This window comes from Bos taurus, chromosome X (assembly GCF_002263795.3).
Source record: "Bos taurus isolate L1 Dominette 01449 registration number 42190680 breed Hereford chromosome X, ARS-UCD2.0, whole genome shotgun sequence".
NCBI classification, from domain to species: Eukaryota; Metazoa; Chordata; class Mammalia; order Artiodactyla; family Bovidae; genus Bos; species Bos taurus.
In genome coordinates this window covers 3,676,810-3,693,744 of record NC_037357.1, presented here as the reverse complement: position 1 = coordinate 3,693,744, position 16,935 = coordinate 3,676,810, and the positions used below count along the sequence as shown (strand labels likewise).

General features: G+C 42.7%; 2 pseudogenes; one reads left to right on the top strand and one right to left on the bottom strand.

The window, feature by feature from the left end:
* Positions 1–738: 738 nt before the first annotated feature.
* On the bottom strand, positions 739–2,544 carry LOC616538 (putative RNA-binding protein 15B; annotated as a pseudogene).
* A 1,203-nt stretch (positions 2,545–3,747) lies between these two features.
* On the top strand, positions 3,748–16,665 carry LOC786804 (RCC1-like G exchanging factor-like protein; annotated as a pseudogene).
* The last annotated feature ends 270 nt before the right edge of the window (positions 16,666–16,935 follow it).

The following is a 16,935-nucleotide window of genomic DNA, read 5'->3' as shown; positions in this document are numbered from 1 at the left end:
AGGTGAAGAAACCCAGCACAGGGAAAGGCCCATCGTGCTGGAAACCGGGACAGCGAAAAACGAACTCAGCAGAAAGCCCACGCGGCCTAGTCTCAGATTCCAGAAGACCTCCGGTTAAGGTAAGAGGTCCTCGCTCCTATGGCTGGAGGGACCTTTACAATCTCTCGTTTCTTGTTTCCTCGAACCTCCCGTGAACAGGCCGGTGGCAGGGGCACAATTGAGGGACTCTGGAGAGGCTACTCCTCAGCATGTCCCAAAGGCGCTATCTGCTGAGCCTCAGTTTCACCTCAGGATGAAAAGGATGGCCTCAGTCCTCACTGTCAGGGTATCCCTGAATGTAAGCTAGTCCTAAGCTGTCTGGGTTTCATTCACAACAGGGTTTTTTTTTTTTTTTTCACAACAGGGTTTAAGGAGTGAAGCTAGTGAGTCTTCTTAAGTGGCCTGTCCTTGTAAGTTCATACCAGTCAATCAAATCCTTGGCCTGTATGCCCATTGCTCTCTGCCATCTACAGACACCTTTCCTTGTGGCATCTTCCATAATGCCTGGTGGGGGTTCTTCTGTCCTTTCTCTTCTTTTTTTTTTTTTTTTAAATCCATCCTCTGACAAAGGCTTTACTGACAATTTTCCATACAGTTAGTCAAAAAATAAAAAAATACAGAACACAGCAGACAGTATTTCATACACTAGAAGCCGACATGACAGAAGTCCCTTCTCATCACGGTAAAAAAAAAAAAAAAAACAAACCAAAAAACCCAAACCTAAGAACTTAGTTTTTGGTGGGGAGATAGGACTTTGGTCCCCTACCAAATGAAATGGAGTAACCCAGCAGAGAATTCAAATCAAGGGTGTAGTATGGGCTGGAGGGGCAGGGCAGCGGTGGTCAGATTTTAAAATAACTGCTTTAATGACAAACAGGCTGGAAAAGCCAGGCTCGGGCTAAGCTGTGTCTCTCACTATAACTATCACCATGTGCTCCTCCTCTAGCTTGCCCAATGTCCTCAGCGCTGACTGGAGGTACTGCTGTGAGAAGTCACAGGGCGGGAAGGCGTAGAGCATGCCTGTGCTGTCTCTGCCCTTGGATCCACCCACTGGCAGGCTGATCACCCCTGCAGCCTGCTTCTGTTTCAAGTAGGAGACCAGGTTCCTGAGAAGCCGCCTCTGTAGGCCAGGCTCCACCGTAGGCATCCCCTCAGAGCCAGGCCCACTGGGGGTCGCCTGGGTGGCCAGGAGCACTGCGTAGCCATTGGGGCTCCCCTGCTTGATGCGTCGTGTGACCTCATCGAGCTTGGGCTGGTCCAGGCGAAGGCACTGGGCAATCTTCAGCTGGGTCAGCTTACTCCCGGAAGTATGGTCTTTGAAGAGACTGCTGATCACCCCCTGGTCCCCCTCTAGGATGTGCATAGATGTCAGGAAGCAGCTGTTTTTCAACACCAGAAGCCCGTTCCAACCCAGCTGCAGCGTCTGGGCATACTCTGAAAGATTCTTGAGCTTTTTGGTCTCGTGTTTTTGCTCTTCCAGAGGCTTGGGCTCGGCCTCAGTGGTCCGATGATTGCGCTCGCTCTCTCGGGTCTTCTTCCCCTGGGAAGAGTCGGGAGCCTCGTCGTGGTGGTGGTGGCTCCACTCCTCCGCCGTGTCGGCTGTTGCTGAGGGAGTTGCTGCTGGACTCCTTGGTCCCTTCACTGGAATGGTTTTCCTTGTGGCTACGCTCAGGGGTGCGGTCGGAGCCTCGGTCCGCAGGCTGCCCACCACCCTTGGTCCTGCTCCGCTCCTCATAAGGGGAGTGGGTGGCCCTTCCGCGATCACTGGAGAGGCTCCGGCGCTTCCACGTGTCCTCCCAGGCCTTGAGTCCTTTCTCTTCTGTGTGCCAAGGATCACACCAATGAAACTGTGAGCACCGGTCAGATATTTAGCAAATTTTCTGGAGGGTTATGTAGGCGATTCCTTGGCACGTTTTCCCCACTGCTTTTTTCCTCCTGTCCTTCAGCTCTCTCTGCTTAACAGGCAGGCGGTACTAATGCTTTGAAATTGTATAATATGTTGTGCGTGTGTGCTCAGTCACTGTCTTGTCCCACTCTAGCACGTCCCACTGCAGCACGAGAGGCTCCTCTGTCCGTGGGATCCTCCAGGCAAGAATACTGCAGCGGGTTGCCATTCCCTTCTTCAGGGGTCTTCCTGAGTCAGGGATCAAACCTGGGTCTCCTGTCTCTTGTATTGGCAGGTGGGTTCTTAACCACTAGCGCCACCTGGGAAGCCCTATAATACATTGGGATTTCTAAAAGGGTTTTGCATGTGATGCAAGCATCAACATAAATGGAAAATCTGAGAGCGGGAATTGTAGGAAGTCTCCAGAGGAGGCTGTAAAAGTGACATTGAGTGAAGAAGGAGAATTCTTCCCAATTTGAGAAGGGCCAACTGCCAGGGAAAGGAAATGAGCTCTCTTTCCCCTGGAAAAATTGGTGAAGGCTCACAACCTTTATATCTTGTCTGGAAAGCAAGCCACTGTGTTAAGATATGGTAGTATTCTGCCTACCATGATTTCCCATCTCTACTTGGGAGAGGCCATTGCTCTCTGCCATCTACAGACACCTTTCCTTGTGGCATCTTCCATAATGCCTGGTGCTGGGCTTTCCATTTATATTCGCTGTACAGATATATAAGAAATTTTTAGTTTTTTACTTAGTTGTTTTTCCTCTTTTGCTTTTAGTCAGATGCACCTCAGGATGCTTCCCTGGTGGCTCAGACGGTAAAGAATCCACCTGCAATGCAGGAGACCTGGATTCAATCCCTGGGTTGAGAAGATGCCCTGGAGGAAGGCCTGACAACCCACTCTAGTATTCTCCCCTGGAGAATCCCATGGACAGAGGAGCCTCGTGGGCTACAGTCCACGGGGTCACAAAGAGTTGGACACAAATGAGCAACTAACACTTTCAGTTTCACCTCAGGATGAAAAGGATGGCCCCAGTCCTCACTGTCAGGGTATCCCTGAATGTAAGCTAGTCCTAAGCTTTCTGGGTTTCATTCACAACAGGGTTTAAGGAGTGAAGCTGGTGAGTCTTCTTAAGTGGCCTGTCCTTGTGAGTTCATACCAGTCAATCAAATCCTTGGCCTGTATGCCCCCTCCCCACCCCTACTCCCTGCACCAGACTGGTCCTCCCACAGTCCCTTCCCATCTCAGTAAATAGTTGTTGTTTATTTGCTAAGTTGTATCTGACTCTTTTGCAACCCCATGGACTGTAATCCACCAGGCTCCTCTGTCCATGGGATTCTCCAGGCAAGAATACTGGAGTGGGTTGCCTCTCCAATGGGTTGCCATTTCCTTCTCGGTGGATCTTCCTGACCCAAGGATCAAACCTGCATCTTCTGCATTGGCAGGCAGGTTCTTTACTGCTCGGCCACCAGGGAAGTCCATCTCAGTAAATAGCAAGTCCAATTTACCAGCTTCTCATGCAAAGACTTTTCCTCTCGTATCAGACATCTAAATAATCAGCAAACCCTGTTGACTCTACCCACAACATATATTCAGAATCTAACCACTTCTTGTATCTCCCCTCTACCACCTGGATCAAAACCACCATCACCTTTCTCCTTGATCGTTGCATTAGTCTTCCATTTGGTCTTCCTTTTTCCATGCTTGCCTCCGTTTTTAAAAAATTTTCTAACACAGCTGCCACAGTGGCCCTCTTAAAAGTAAAAAAAAAAAAAAAAAAAGGTCATCACATCTTGTCAGTCTTCTTCTTATAGCTCCGATGGTTCCTCATCTCCTTCTGAGGACAAGGTAAAGTCATGACCCCCAAGCTTCTGCACGTACAGTCTGGCTGCCAGATCCCTCTCTGACCTCGTTATCCACTTCTCTCCCCCTCCATCCCTCAGTCCCAGCCCCTGGGCCTCCTCTCTCCTCATTGGACATATTAGGTAGACTTTTACTACCTGGTCCCTTGCTCTCCCTACTACAATGCTCTTCTGCCTCCCCCCTGCCTCCCCACCATGTATCTGCATGGCTCTTGTCTCATATCCTTCAGCTCTTTGCTTAAATATTTCCTTCTCAATGAGTCCTTTTCTGGCCACCATTTCTATAATCACAGTATCCCTTCCAACACCCCCATCTCCCCACCCCTTTTCCCTGCTTTATTTTCTTCCATAGCTCTATTCACCATTTCCATAGTATCCCTATCTTTATATATATTTATATTTTATAATATAATTATATATTGAGTATATTTTGTTACAGAAGGTATAATTTGTTAATTGTCTGCCTCATCCCCACCAAAGGTAAGTTTTCAAGGGCTGAGATTTTTCTCTGTTTGATCATTGATGAATCCCCTCCGCATGCTTTAAACAGTCCCTGTCATATAGTAAAGGCTAATAAGTATTTGTTGGATGGATAAATTAGTGAATTTTATATGTTCCCCACAATCCAATCCCCCACTTACTATTCTCTCACCCAATTCTCGCATCACAAACTTCCACCCTTTTCACTGAGACAGGAGTTCACATTGCATCTTAAAAACTGATGTCCCCGAAGATTAACCACCACCACCCCCCAATAAAGGAGGGTAATGATAACCAGGAAGTTATCATTCTTGGCAGATATCTTGGTTGGGGGTCAGGTGGACCTAGGTATGAGTCCTGGCTCTGCCATTTGGTATAAGACCCAAAGCAAGTTGCTTCACTTCTCCAAGCCCCAGCTTCCCCATGGAGAGTGAGACTATTGTTTGCCATCATAGGGTTGCTAGGAGGCCTGAAAGTAGGCATGTATTGCTTATGCCAAGAGCAGTGCCCAGCACAAAGGTAGGATCGTACTATACACACTGCTCTGCAATTTGCAGTCCTTGTAGAAACCAGTCTTGTACATACACCCTTACATACTGGTTCTTTATACTCCTTTAATCACTATAGGATAGATTTCCAAAGTGGAGTTGCTGACCCCAGTGATATGTGCTTTAAAAATAGTGAATAAAAGGATTCAGATTATTTTCCAAAAACAGTTGTTAACAACTCAGACTCCGGCCAGCAGTGTCTGAGGATACCTCTTTCCCCACACCCTTACTAGTACCAGATGTTATCAGTCTTTTTCATTTCCGCCCATCTGATTAGGGGGAAAGTGTTTCTTGTGTTGATTTCCTTTATTTCCTTTATTACCTACCAAGTTGAACATCTTTTCATGTGTATATTATTCATTTGTATCCCCTATTCTGTGGTTGCTTTCCTTTGTCCAGTCGTCTTTTGAGTTATTTATATTTTTCTTTTTGAAAAAACAGCTGTTTGTTTATTTTGGCTTGCCCTAGGTCTTCCCTGTTGTGTGCAGGCTTTTTCTTGATGCAGTGAGCAGGGGCTGCTCTTTGTTGGGGTGCGTGGGCTTCTCATTGCAGCAGCTTCTCTTGTTGTGGAGCATGGGCTCTAAGTGCGCCCGCTTCGGTAGTTGGGGCACAGGGGCTCATTAGTTGTGGCTTGGGGTCTCTAGAGTGCAGGCTCAGTAATTGTGGCACAGGGGCTTTAGTTGCCCACAGCATGTGGATTTTTCCTGGACCAGGGATCAAACTCATGTCCCTTGCATTGGCAGGCAAATTCCTATCCACTGTGCCACCAGGGCAGTCATGTATTTTCTTATAAATTTATAGGTTGGAGATATGGAGAGTGACTGCTAATAGGTACAAATTTCTCTTTGGGGGGATGAAAAATATTTTAAAATTAGGTTACAGTGATCATTCCACAGTTTTGTAAATACACTAAAAAGCTTTGAATATAAACACTTTAAACCGGTGAATTTTATGGTATATAAATTATATCTCAGTAAAGAAACTAAAACTGAACAAAATATTTGAAAATGTAACTTTAATGGCTGCATAACATTCTCTTTTATGAACTTCATTGGTGGTCCAGTGGCTGGGACTCTGCAGTCCCAGTGCAGAGGGCCCAGGTTTGATCCCTGGTCAGCAAACTAGATTATACATGCCACAGCTAAAACCTGGTGCAGCCAAATAAGTAAATATTTAAAAAATCTTATAGTCATCTCTAAGACACACCTGGGAAAACATTTAAAAAATGAACAAAATATTTGAAAATGTGACTTTAATGGATGCATAAAATTCTCTTTTATGAAATTATCATATCTTATTTAATGACTTTTAATTATTTCTAAGATTTCACTCATAAAAATTCTGATGAACATCTTTATACATAAAAATCTGCTTTTTCTTAGATGGGAATTATGGGGGGAAAGCATGACTTCTAATAAAAATTAGAAAAAAACAGTTGACAGTGATTCCATGTCAATCTGAACACTTTGGAGTTTTCTTCTGAAGTTCAGAATGCCATATTCAGTACCTCAGAACTGTTGTTGGCAAGGTCCCTCCTACTATGGTGACAACAATTGCCACTATCATTGAAATTAGAAAACAATGTGTTTTGGTCATAAAAATATATAAAGTATACTTCTTGCTTTATTACCAATAGCTTAATTGTTACAAACTGATTGCTAGAAAAACAAAATGAGAAGCGAAATTGCTTTCTCTGGCTCAAATCCATGGGGAATAGAGGCTAATTTTAGCGTAATTTTTGACAAAAGCAGGAAGCAGTGACTTTGTTGGTTTCATTTACTACTGTTTCATACCACCTTCACATCTTGTTAACATATACTGGAGAAAATGCAATAATAATAATAGATACTCTTGACTAGTGATTATAAGGTCCTTCTCTGGACAGAAAAGAAACTATCTTGGTTAATCACGCTAAATTAGAAGAAAGAAATTCACCCAGAAGAATTGTGATCAGATCAGATCAGATCAGTCGCTCAGTCGTGTCTGACTCTTTGCGACCCCGTGAATCGCAGCATGCCAGGCCTCCCTGTCCATCACCAACTCCTGGAGTTCACTCAGACTCACGTCCATCGAGTCAGTGATGCCATCCAGCCATCTCATCCTCTGTCGTCCCCTTCTCCTGCCCCAAATCCCTCCCAGCATCAGGGTCTTTTCCAATGAGTCAACTCTTCGCATGAGGTGGCCAAAGTACTGGAGTTTCAGCTTTAGAATCATTCCTTCCAAAGAAATCCCAGGGCTGATCTCCTTCAGAATGGACTGGTTGGATCTCCTTGCAGTCCAAGGGACTCTCAAGAGTCTTCTCCAACACCACAGTTCAAAAGCACCAATTCTTTGGTGCTCAGCCTTCTTCACAGTCCAACTCTCACATCCATACATGACCACAGGAAAAACCATAGCCTTGACTAGACGGACCTTTGTTAGCAAAGTAATGTCTCTGCTTTTGAATATGCTATCTAGGTTGGTCGTAACTTTCCTTCCAAGGAGCAAGCGTCTTTTAATTTCATGGCTGCAGTCACCATCTGTAGTGGTTTTGGAGCCCAAGAAAAATAAAATCTGACACTGTTTCCACTGTTTCCCCATCTATTTCCCATGAAGTGGTAAATTCACCCAGAAGAATTGTGAAGGAAAGAGCTTATATTTCCTACCTGTTTTCTAGGCCCATCCTCAACCCAAGCCCTTCCTCCATCATCAGATCTTTAGATTTAGCTGGACAAATTGATTGATGGTAGTTGGTGTATTGATTTCCAGGACACTACCAGCACTTAAGAGAAGAGGCTCTGTCCCATAGTTTGAAGTTATGGGGGCTAAGGGCAAGAATCCTGGATTTTAGCTCTGATTCTGCTATTTACCTGTTATATGACTTTAGGCAAACTTTCCCATCTCTAGTTGATTTCTAAGGGTCCTACCAACTCTGACATGCTCTGGTTTTAAGGAACAATAGGATTAGATCTCTTTCATTAAGGAGTAGAGCAGGAAACAAATTTGGGAGTTGAAGTCAGAAGAAAGAAATTGAGGGACTTCTCTGGCAGTCCAGTAGTTAAGACTCCATGCTTACAATGCAGGGGACATGGATTCGATCCTTGAGCAGGGAACCAGGATCCCACAGGCCACGTGAAGTGGCCAAAAAATAAAAAATTTTTAAAAAAAGAAGAAAGAAATTGAGTCATATCAGAAACCTAATATGATGTAGGATATCTTATGTTAGGTTCTTCAAGTCATCATCAAAAGAATACATGAAAAACATTATTAAAAAATATAACTCTTTACATTTACTAAAAATCATGTAACCATAGGCATACAATGCTGGGTTTGTAAAATGTAAACTATACCTTGCAATATGTAAACAATACATATTTGTATTTACTAAAAATCACATAAATCACATTAACTAAATGTGATTGAGTAAATCACATTTACTAAAAAACACTTAATCATAGGCATACAATGCTGGATTTTGTATTATGTAAACAATACCTTGTAATATGTAAACAATACTTTGGCTGCCTGATACAAAGAACTGACTCATTGGAAAAAACCCTGAGGCTGGGAAAGATTGAAGGCAGGAGGAGAAGGGGACGATAGAGAATGAGATGGTTGGATGGCATCACCGACTTGATGGACATGAGTTTGAGCAAGCTCTGGGAGTTGATGATGGACAGGGAACCCTGGCATGCTGCGGTAATGGGGTCGCAAAGAGTTGGACATGATTTAGTGACTGAATGGAACTGAACTGAAACTATACCTTGATAAAGTCTTAAAAATACATATTTGATTGTAATTTTATCTCCAAATAATCATGGATAGGGTCTTCCCAGGTGGCTTAGCAGTAAAGAATCTGCCTGCCAAGCAGGAGACATGGGTTTGATCCCTGGGTTGGGAAGATCCCCTGGAGAAGGAAATGGCAACCCACTCCACTGTTCTTGCCTGGGAAATCCCACGGGCAGAGGAGCTTGGAGTGCTACAGTCCATGGGGTTGCAAAAGAATTGGGCACAACTTAGTGACTAAATAACAACAATAATCATGGATAGGGTGTATGAGATCATGTGATTTGAGAATCTGCTCATTTACTTGCATGCATGAACATGAGTGAGAGCCAAGGAACATGTTAATAGTCTTGGGAGTTTTGTTGGCACAGAGAAGCTGCTGGGCTCTGGGGAGACTGAGGGAGCTAAAATGTCATTGTCGCAAGGGAGGCACCTATTGATTTCACTGACAAACCCTGTAATTATGGAACACAGAACCTAGTTACATTAATTAGAAGAGAGTGAGAGTGGAGTTGGAGGCCCTGATGGCAGGAGAGAGGGGAAGTGTAGATCAGTCTTCTCTAAGGTGTGTCTAGAGTGTGCAGGGACTGGAGAGAGGGGAAGCTGGAAAGTAGGTTGAGCAGAAACCAGTTTTAAGTTCTCCATGAGAAAGGCACAAGATTTACTACCTGAATTGCATGTATATTAAATAAAGTCATATATTTAAAATATTTTAAAAATGTAAAGCACTGTATAACTAAAAATATTTTTAACAGGTAATACAGGTATATGGTAAAAATTCAGATGGTATAAACAAATGGTATAAAGAGATAGTGAAAAGGAAGTCTCCATCCCATCCTTGTCACTCATTTGTCTTTCCCAGGAACATTCATCATTTCCAATTTTTGTGTATCACTCTGGAGATATTCTATTATCCTATACATATATAAATATATCACAAATGATAGGGTACTATTGACACTGTTTTTTCCCTCTTTATCTGTTTTAATTTAACAATATAGCTTAGAAATCACTCCTTATATTTATTTGTCTTATTCTTTTCTTAACATCTGTATAGTACTTCTTTGTACTGCAGTTTATTTATGCAGTTTATTTAACCAGTCCCCTATGAAGGACATTTAATTTATTTCAATGACATCTGGTTTATTTTCTTAAAGTTCACCACTGAACAGCAAAACCAATCCCCAACATGGTGTTACTGATGAACATTTTGGATTTTTCTCTCTTTGCTTTCTGTTTAATTTGTATTTTTCAGTAATAATCTTAGTGTACCCAAGACATTAAAAAAACTGTATTGTAGTGATGCCATAAAAAGCTGCAGGTAAATCCCAGGACAGATCACTTCCAAACAACTGAAAAGCAGGCCAGATTGAGTCTGCCAGGCTGGGCAGAGGTTCTTACCAATTCAGGATCCACTTTGGAAGCAGAGCTCAGTCTTCAGGAACACTTCTTTGAAGGAGAAGAACTCAGAGAGCTAGTACAATGGTGTAGAAAGATCTCAGGGTCTGGAGTCAGAAGAGTTGAGTTCCACTCCCAGTTTTGCCACTAACTAGCTGTATGTCCTTGGGTAAGTCACATGGTGGGAGGTTCAGTTCTTCCCCATGAGTTAAGTAGGGGCAGAAATTTCAAGCCCATAATGCTGTTGTAAGGATGGGATGAATTAACAGCATTTCATAAGTGCTTTATTATATTTATTATATAATATATACTATATAATAATATTTATAATTATGTGTTATACTTTAAATATAATATATATTATAACTAAGCACAATATATTATTTAATGTTTACAATGTAATATATAATATACAATTATTATAATTATATATGAATATATCATGTATTATTATATAGTATAATTAATTATATATGATATAATATATGAAATCAATATGATAATATACAATATAATATATAAGATGTAATGTAATATATAATATTTTGTTTATAATTAATTATATATGAATACTTACTTATATTATATTATAAGCAACAGTTAGAACCAGACATGGAACAATGGTTAAAAGTTGGGAAAGGAGTACATCAAGGCTGTATAGTCTCACCTTGCTTATTTAACTTATATGCAGAGTACATTATGCAAAATGCCAGGCTGGAATAAATATTGCTGGGAGAAATATCAATAACCTCAGATATGCAGATGACAGCACCCTTATGGCAGAAAGGAAAGAGGAACTAAAGAGCCTCTTGATGAAGGTGAAAGAAGAGAGTGAAAAATCTGGCCTAAAACTCAACGTTCAAAAAACGAAGATCATGACATCTGGTCCCATCAATTCATGGCAAATAGATGGGAAAAAAATGGAAACAGTGACAAACTTTATTCTTGGGCTCCAAAATCACTGCAGATGGTGACTGCAGCCATGAAATTAAAAGATGCTTGATCCTTGGAAGAAAAACTGTGACAAACCTAGACAGTGTATTAAAAAGCAGAGACATCACTTTGTTGACAAAGGTCCATATAGTAAAAGCTATGGTTTTTCCAGGAGTCATGTACAGATGTGAGTTTGGACCATAAAGAATACTGTGCATGAATGCGTACTAAGTCACTTCAGTCGTGTCTGACTCTGCAATGCTATGGACTGTAGCCTACCAGCCTCCTCTGTCCATAGGATTCTCCAGGCAAGAATACTGGAGTGGATTGCCATACCCTCCTCCAGGGAATTCTCCTGACTCAGGGATCCAACCCTTGTCTCAGGCATCTCCTGCCTTAGCAGGCAGGTTCTTTACCACTAGTGTCACCTGGCTAAGTGTGGAAGAACTCACGCTTTCGGACTGTGGTGCTGGAGAAGACTCTTTAAGAGTCTCTTGGACAGGGACCACAGCTTTGTCTAACTCAGTGAAACTATTGAGCCATGCCGTGTAGGGCCACCCAAGACGGATGGGTCATAGTGGAGAGTTCTGACAAAACATGCTCCACTGGAGAAGGGAATGGAAAACCACTTCAGAATACTTGCCTTGAGAATCCCATGAACACTCAATCAGTTCATCACTCAGTCGTGTCTGACTCTTTGCCACCCCATGAACTGTAGCACGCCAGGCTTCTCTGTCCATCACCAACACCCGGAGCATGCTCAAACTCATGTCCATCGAGTCAGTGATGCCATCCAACCATCTCATCCTGTCTTCCCCTTCTCCTCATGCCTTCAATTTTTCCCAGCATCAGGGTCTTTCCCAAGGAGTCAGTTCTTCACATTAGGTGACCAAAGTAATGGCGCTTCAGTTACAGCATCAGTCCTTCCAAACAATATTTAGGACTGATTTTCTTTAGGATGGACTGGTTGGATCTTCTTGCAGTCCAAGGGACTCAAGAGTCTTATCCACTTACACTATAATGTAATTAAAATATATAATATAGATTATTATAGATTATAACTTTTATATTTTATGTTATTTATATTAACATAATTATGTATATTATATGTTATACAATATAATTTTAACATATGTTATATATTATATTTTGTGATATATTAATAATTATGTATTTAATGTCATTATATAATATATATCATGTTTTAAGTTACATATGTAGTATAGCATAGTAGGTTATATACTATATATCACATATATATTATAATATTTTACATATATATCACATACCATATGTATTATAATATCATAATTATGTATTATATTATATATAATTAGGTATTATATTATATATAATTAGGTATTATATTATATATAAAGTATATGTGTAATATATATAACACTATATATTATACAATGTATCATTATTTATTGATAATAATTATATTAATAATACATATTAATTAAATGAATTTGTTTAAGAGACAGAGTCATAAAACCAGAATAACCAGAGCTCCTGGTAGAGGAAATGTATATATGTGCACAAATTTCAACCTAAACGCTAAAAGAAGGGCTGAGGAAGACACGGCTCCTTCTTGACTTGGTATGTCCTAATTCAGGACTTAACAAAGGGTACCCTTTTTGAAAAAGTTCCTGTAGATCTACAATTTAAATGTATGTTCTTGTCACCAACTGTTGGATAGCATACTGCTGTTCTTCATAAACACGTACTTTCTCTTTCCTCCTTTACAGTTTTCTGCATCATAGCTCACTGACCAAAGATTGAAGCCCATCACTGTCAGTAAGCATGAAAGAGGGTTTGCATTTTAAGGGGAAAATACTCTCTATTTGGGTGCTTCCCTGGTGTTAAGGAATCCACCTGCCAATGCAGGAGATGCAGGTTCAGTCCCTGGGTCAGGAAGATCCCCTGGAGAAGAAAATGGCAACCCACTCCAGTATTCTTGCCTGGGAAATCCCATGGACAGAGGAGCCTGGTGGGCTATAGTCCATGGGATCCTAAAAGAGTCATAATGACTTAGGGACTTAACAAAGCAACAATAACAAGCTCTTTATTTAGACATACCAGTTCAGAGAAACCCAGCAAGGGTTTTAAGAATTGAACCATTTGACATTTCATTGGGATGAGACCTAGAAACAGTACGAGAAAGAAAAAACCAATGAGCATTCTATGAGATGAGGAAAGGACAGGGTGAAGGAGAGAGACTAGAGTATAAATTGATGTAAGATTTTTGGAAGATAACTTGACAATATATATATATGTTAAAAATCAAAACGCACACACTGGAAAAGCTCAGTTTTCATTCCAATCCCAAAGAAGGGCAAACCTGTCATGCTGCAGTCTATGGGGTCACAAAGAGTCAGATAGGACTAAGCGACTAAACAACAACTGTCCTTTTGCCTAACCTTCCTGAAAAATCCAGTCCTAAAGCCATTAGGTGAGATGGAGCAAGGTGGACATCCATGGTGGGGAGTGTTGTGGGGTGCAGACTGGGGTCTTGGAGATCCAACAGAGTGAGGACGTGTCCCTGCAGAGGGTGGATCTGAGTCTAAACAAGTGGATGCAGGTATTGTCAGGGAGGGGCAGCCTGATGTGAGGAGTCAGAACCTGAGAGGGATGAAGAGGAAATCTATGTAGGGGAGCAGCTGGTAATGGAGAATGAGAGGCTCCAAGCAAGGGAAGCAGACATAGTGTCAGGAGAGTGACAATGGAAATTGGTTACTGTGCTGGTTACCTATTTCTGCATAACAATTTACTCCCAAACTCAGTGATTTAGAACAACAAACATTTATTTTTTAATTTTAATTTTTTAAGTTATTTAGTTTTGGCTGTGAGGGATATGGGAATCTTTGTTTCCCTACCAGGGTTCAAACCTGTGCCCCCTGCAGTGGAAGCATGAAGTCTTAACTACTGGATTGTCAGGGAACTGCCAACAAACATTTATCATATCAGTTTTGTGTGTCAGGAATCTGGGCACAGCCTAGCTGAGTGCTTCTGACTCAGAGGCTCACAAAGCTCCCATTTGAAGTTTCAACTGAGGAAGAATCTGATTCCAGGTACATTCATGTTATTGTTACCAGGATTTAGTTCCTCATGGGCTGTTGACTGAGGGCCTCAGTTCCTCCATGCTTGTTGGTTAGAAGCCTCCCTCAGCTCCTTGCCATATGGGCCTCTTTATAGGCATTTAGGTTCCCTGAGAGGAAGAGAGAGAGAGAGAGAAAGAAGGAGAGAGAAAATTAGAGAGAAGTCAGAGTTTTCTTGTAACCTAATCTTAGAAGTGACATCTCATAATTTTTGCCATATTCTATCATTAGAAGTGATTAACTAGATTGAGCTCACATTTAAGGGGAAGTGATACACAAGTGAATGAATACCACTGGGAAGGGATTCTTGAGGGCCATCTTAGAGAAAAATATCCATTCTATCCAAAGTGATCTATAGATTCAATGCAATCCCTACTAACACCCCAATGGCACTTTTTTACAGAAATAGTAAAACAATCCTAAAATTCATATGGAACCACAAGGGATCTTGAATAGCCAAAGCAATCTTGAGAAAGAAGGAAAAAGCTGGAGGCATCATATGTCTTGATTTCAAAACACATTACAAAGTGACAGTAATTAAAACAGTATGGTACTGGCATAAAAATAGACATACACCAGGGGAACATAACTGAGAGTCCAACAATATATCAACATACTTATAGTCAACAAGAGTACACAATGAGGAAAGGATGGTCTCTTTGGCAAACAGTGTTAGGACACAGGGAATATAGCTAATATTTTGTAATAACTTAAGGGAAAAAAATTTAAAAAAATCTTATAAACATCAAAAAATAAGACAAAGCAGTAAAAAATAAAAATTAAAACATTGAAAACAACAAAATAAAAACCCAAATGGTGTTGGGAAAACTAGACATGCAAAAGAATGAAATTGGACCCTTGTGTTACAGCATACACAAAATCAACTAAAAATGGATTAAAGATTTAAGTGTAAGACCAGAAACAGCAGTTAAAAAAAAGACATAGGGGAAAAGTTTCATAACATGGGTCTTGGCAGTCATTTCATGGATATGACGTCGAAAGCATAAGGAACAAAAGCAAAAACAGACAAATGAGACTGCATCAAACTAAAAAGCTTCACTGCATTAAAGAGTCAAAAGACAACCTATGGAATGGGAGAAAATATTTGCAAACCATATATCTGGTAAGGGGTTAATATACCAAATATATGAGAAACTTCTACAACTCAACAGCAAAAAAAAAAAAAAAAAAAAATCAAATAATCAAAGTATAAAGCAGACAAAGGACTTAAATAGACATTTCTTCAAGGAATATATACAGGCTGTTAAGGCGTGAAACAGAGTGGCGCTGGCAGCGCTGGCAGCGGGGGCTCGGCTGGGCTGCCGGCTGAAAGGGCTGGGGCCGGCGCGCGGACAATGGACAGCTGCTGGGCGCTCGTGGAGCCGATGCGAGGCGGCGGAAGCCAAGGCCGATGCGCCCGTGTTCTACTACGTGGGCGAGCGTGTGACTCACGCTGACCGAATCTTCGTGCGGGGTTTCAGCTTCTCCGGGGTGCTAGGCGTGCCCACCTTCGTGCTGCCCAGCTATGGACCCCAGCCCCATGCTGCAGGATCCAGGCCGTGCCCCACCGCCTGGAGCTGGGCCAAAAGATTTCATCTGCTGCCTGTGGTTATGGATTCACTGTCCTCTAAAACCAAGGATATTAATGAAAGTTTGGGGTATGAGGCTCAACAAAGATTCTCAGCTCAGATTTCACAGGAGCCGGGAAGATAAAATGAGGGGATAAGAGTGTTTTGGAGCCCTCACCTGTGCCACTGCTGCTGGACAGACCTCAGGAGATGCAGGTGCTCAGGTCTCCTGTGGTAGAGCCCACTTGCTTGTCCTGACAGATGGTGAAGGAGTCTTCAGCATGGGGAATAATTCTTACAGGCAGTGTGGAAGAAAGGTGGTGGAAAACGAAATTATAGTGAAAGTCACAAAGTCCATAGGATGCAGGACTTCGATGGACAGATAGTCCAGGTCGCCTGTGGTCAGGACCATAGTCTGTTCCTGACGGATAAAGGATAAGTGTATTCTTGTGGCCTGGTCACAGGTGTGCAAACAGGTCTGGGTCACTATGACATCACCAGCATGCCCACCAAGCTGGGCGGAGATCTTGCTGAAGTGAACGTCATCCAGGTGGATACCTATGGGGACTGCTGCCTGGTCGTGTTGGCCAGTGGGGGCTTCTTCAGGTGGGGGAACTCTGAGTACCTGTAGCTTGCCTCTGTCACTCACTCCAGACAGGTGAACGTCCCCCTAGTGCTTGCCCTTCTCAGGAGTGGCGTGGGTGAAGCAGGCTGTGGGGGGGGCGGGCGGGGGACAGGCTGTGCTGTATTAAACAGAGAAGGACACGTTTTTGTCTGGGGCTACGGAATTCTTGGGAAGGGACCAAACCTCCTGGAAACTGGTCTTTCAGAAATGATTCCACCCACTCTCTTTGGCCTGACGGAGTTCAACCCAGGAGTCCAGGTTTCCTGCATTCGCTGTGGACTCAGCCATTTTGCTGCCCTGACCAACAGAGGAGAGCTGTTTGTGTGAGGCAAGAACATCCAAGGGTGCCCGGGTGGAAGACCAGTACTTCCCATGGAGGGTGACTATTCCTGGGGAGCCCGTGGGCATGGCATGTGGTGTGGATCACATGGTGACTCTGGTCAAGTCCCTCATCTGAACCTCCTCCTTGATCCTTTGGAGCCTGGCCCTGGCCTCAGGACCATTTGGCCTGCTCAGCAAGGGCAGCCGCAGGGCTCTGAATGGGGCCTGAGAGTGTCAGGGTCCTCCATGCCCTGGGCCATGCTCTGTGCAGCCTGGAGCTGGGTGACCAGAAGTGCCAGAGTTGGTCCCTGCCCCCACCCCAACCCAGCCCAGGGTGAGGCACGCTGTACAGATGCTGCCATTATCCGCCAAACCCAGGGCTGAGTGGCCCTGGCAGGTCGAGGAT